Raw genomic sequence first — 3378 nt, forward strand, 5'->3', positions numbered from 1 at the left:
GGGTCTTGCCGTGACTCTGCATCTGCGGCGGTGGGCCTTTTCAATCTAGTTTCAGGGACGATTTTGGCCACCTTGCTCACGAGCATCTGCACCATGGTCATGAGCTGTGCCATGTCGAGGGGAGGCGTGGGTTGTGTAGTGGGTGCAGCAGTCGTAGTTTCAGCCGTTGTCGGCACAAAGGAGGGAGGAAGTGGATGTAGGAGGGACTTGCCCTTGCCTACGATCACTGGAGCTGCTTCCACACTTGCACTGGCTTCAGCTTTATGGCTAGGGCTTACGGGTTTGAAATCTCTGCCCCCATGGGTCTCTTCCACCGATCTTCGTATAGCTTCTGCCAGTTCGGCCAGTTTCTTTAGTCATTGCTCCTCGGCTTCTTCTCCCACCCTTCTTTTCTTGTCCTCTTCTGCCTTCTTTGACTCCTCTCTTATCCTGGCAAGCTCCTCCTCCTCTTTCCTCCTCCTTTTTTCCTCAGCCCTTTGAGACTCTCTTTGAGCCCTTTTGATGTCAGCCCGTTCTTCCTTACTTAATTTCTCTTTCTTCTCCTTCTGTCTCCTATCACTTTTGCTTTGTTCTTCGGGTTTGCTTGCTCGTGAAGGCGGCACCTCCTGCTCTCCCTTGTCACTTAATGTTCTTTCGCTTGATTCCCCTCCTTCGTGGTGAGGTCGGCTTTGATGCGTAGCTTCCTCATCCATGACGCCCTCATCCTTTATTGCTTCGTCTATGATGGCTGTCAGGATACCCCCGTATCTGATTGTAGCTGCCTTTGATGCAGGTTTCTTCCTTGCGGAGCAGGGGGTTGAGGTAGGGGATTCTCCTCCTGCTGGTGCTTCCGTCGGAGTGAGGAGGGCAGCTGAAATTTGAATGGTTTTCTGTACGAATCCATTCCAGTCTATCTCTTTAGGGACTCCTGCTGCTATGCTTTCCAACAGTGGGACCCCGATCCTATTCATCAACGCATTGTACCGTTGGCCCGAGAAGAGGGTATGGATCATCTTCGCTTGTAATTTCACTGCTGGGTCCGGGATGTCAGCCAAGCTGATTCCATCCACGGTGTGCACCGCTTCTTTCTTGACTCCTAGCATGGTGTAAACATCTCGTCTCGGCCGTCTCTCTTTCTTGGGCACAAGCCCCAGGGCCTTTTCTATGATTGTTGCATTGAGAGGCACTTCGATTCTTCTTTCCTGCTCCCATGTCCTTACTGTGACAGTGCCACAGTTCCTGCTCTTGTCGAAGTTCCTCAGGAAATCCGCACACATACTGTAATCCACAGCATGCCCCACCTTTTCCACGTACTTGTGGAGGTGGCATCTGTCCACCAAGTCTTTGATCACGGGTTCCTCCAGGATGGCCTCATCCAGATTCAGTGTGTGCTTGAAAGTGAACTGACTGAATGCTCGCGTCTCAATGCTGATGCCAAATTTGGTCATTTCTTCTTTAGAGAATGGGAGTTTGCCCCCTTTGTCCTGTCCTGCCATGGCAGTGACCTGTCAACACACCATGCCAACATTAATGCCTAACAATCGGCTTATTTCTAATCAAAACTCAGTTTGAGAGAAAAATATATGCCCAAAATGGGTACACTTGCTTAGAGGCTTGACCATTGCTATTGTTTTACTCTGCAATATTCTTCCATAGAAACTTACTTAATTATAACAATCTGCTAGCTAGATAGCATAACTTTTCATTTTTGCTATGCTCTTGCTCACATTGCTCCCCCCTCCGTCGAGGATCTTTCAAAGAATCCTTCCTAGGATTAGCACAGGAAGGACGGGGTAAGTGCTATTTCGCGTGGGTTGACTTACCTAGCCAATAGCCAATCATAGAAGCTTGGATTATATTCAAGTTGGGCATGACAATCAAGAGTAGATGGTTGGATGGAGACTTGAGAAATGTAGGTCAAACATCGTGGAAGAGATCTCCCGTATTGAGGCGATTGGCAACATGTAATTCCTCTTCGGTGAGGAATTGGTCAATGTAGGGGTGGGCGAGCACATGATCGTCCAAATGCTGATTAGGGGTGATGGCCAAGACCCTAAATGAGATAGGTGCCACATAAGTGGGGTCATATTCGATAGTTTTAACTGCCCTGCGTTGCTCAGCATTGGTCATTATTCGACAATCTTTTTTCTCCCATTGGATCCTTAGCGTAAACCACTGCTGCAAGAATGTGGAAGGTGAGCTTGCCATCTGCGTGAGCTCGTGCAACTCCTGTTTAGGAGCAGAACGAGGAGGCTTACGATACGAACTGATAAGTCTTCTGAGGGCAGCTTAATCCTTCGAGATTTCGTCGTTTGCTATCAGTTCGACAGCAATTTTGGGAACTTTAGTGGTCATAAGTTCGTATTCCTCCCAAGTGCATGGTAATGCACGAACATCCGAAGCAAGCGTTTCGTCAAGAAGGCCTAGGTCTAGCCTCTCGTAGCTTCTAGCAAATGTAGTGAAAGTTCCGTCTAACATTTTAATGCAGGTTATTAAGTCATCCCCAGAAGTTGCGGCAAGGTCCTTAGCCAAAGAGAGGAAAGGTCATATTGCATATGAAGGTTTAAGACCCGCTGGCGGGGGTGGTGCAACTGGACTGGATAGTTGTGACTTCCTCATCGGTGTCACGGGTTGGGCCTTTCACTCTGAAGCACATTGAGGTGCTGTAGGAAGTTCCGTAGGCATGGGGTTTGTGCTAGGTTCTGACTGGGCAGTCATAGTGGTTTTTAAGTTCTCTGGATTAGGTAGGTTTAAGGCATGTGGCATTTTCTTTGGTCGATAGATGAGCTGAGGCTTGCTAGCCACAACTGGCCATGGCCTGCTAACTATGTTCTGGGCGCCACTTGTGCAAGCCTCTCTCATTAGAGTGAGATTACTTGTAGATGAGCTTCTTAGCTGGCCATTTTTAGGCACCCAAATCTAAGGATTGCCCTCGTAGTATCCTTGTGCCTGCAAGAGATCTTTGGGAATCCAGCGCGGTGTGGTTGTGTGTCTACGGGGATAGTGCCTAGACTACCTTTTAGGTCGGGACGGTTGATAATTTTGATGTTTAGGATCATATTTGGGTGGTCTACCCGGATGTGGTTTTTTGCCGTTTTGGCACCCATAGATACTTGGACTCTTTGGCCTTGTGAGCGCTCTTGGTGGGTTTGGGCCTAGGGTCGGGAGCTCGGCACGAGGCCGTAGTTTCCGTCTATTCAGACTCGGTCTGAAGCGTGGTCATAGGGGTTTCTACCGGTGGCTTCGTAAAGGTGGGGGTATTAAGATAGCCCTTGTTGAAGGTCGTCACTATGCGCACATTGCCGATAGTAAGATGTATGCGGTTTAGGTTGTAATCCACTTTGCAGTTGGTTTGCTTCTTGAAAGTGCGACCCAATAGTGACACATTACCAGCTCCTT

Source organism: Lygodium microphyllum, chromosome 4 (genome assembly GCF_053477565.2).
Source record: "Lygodium microphyllum isolate KBCC chromosome 4, Lygodium_microphyllum_v1.1.10, whole genome shotgun sequence".
Classification (NCBI taxonomy): domain Eukaryota; kingdom Viridiplantae; phylum Streptophyta; class Polypodiopsida; order Schizaeales; family Lygodiaceae; genus Lygodium; species Lygodium microphyllum.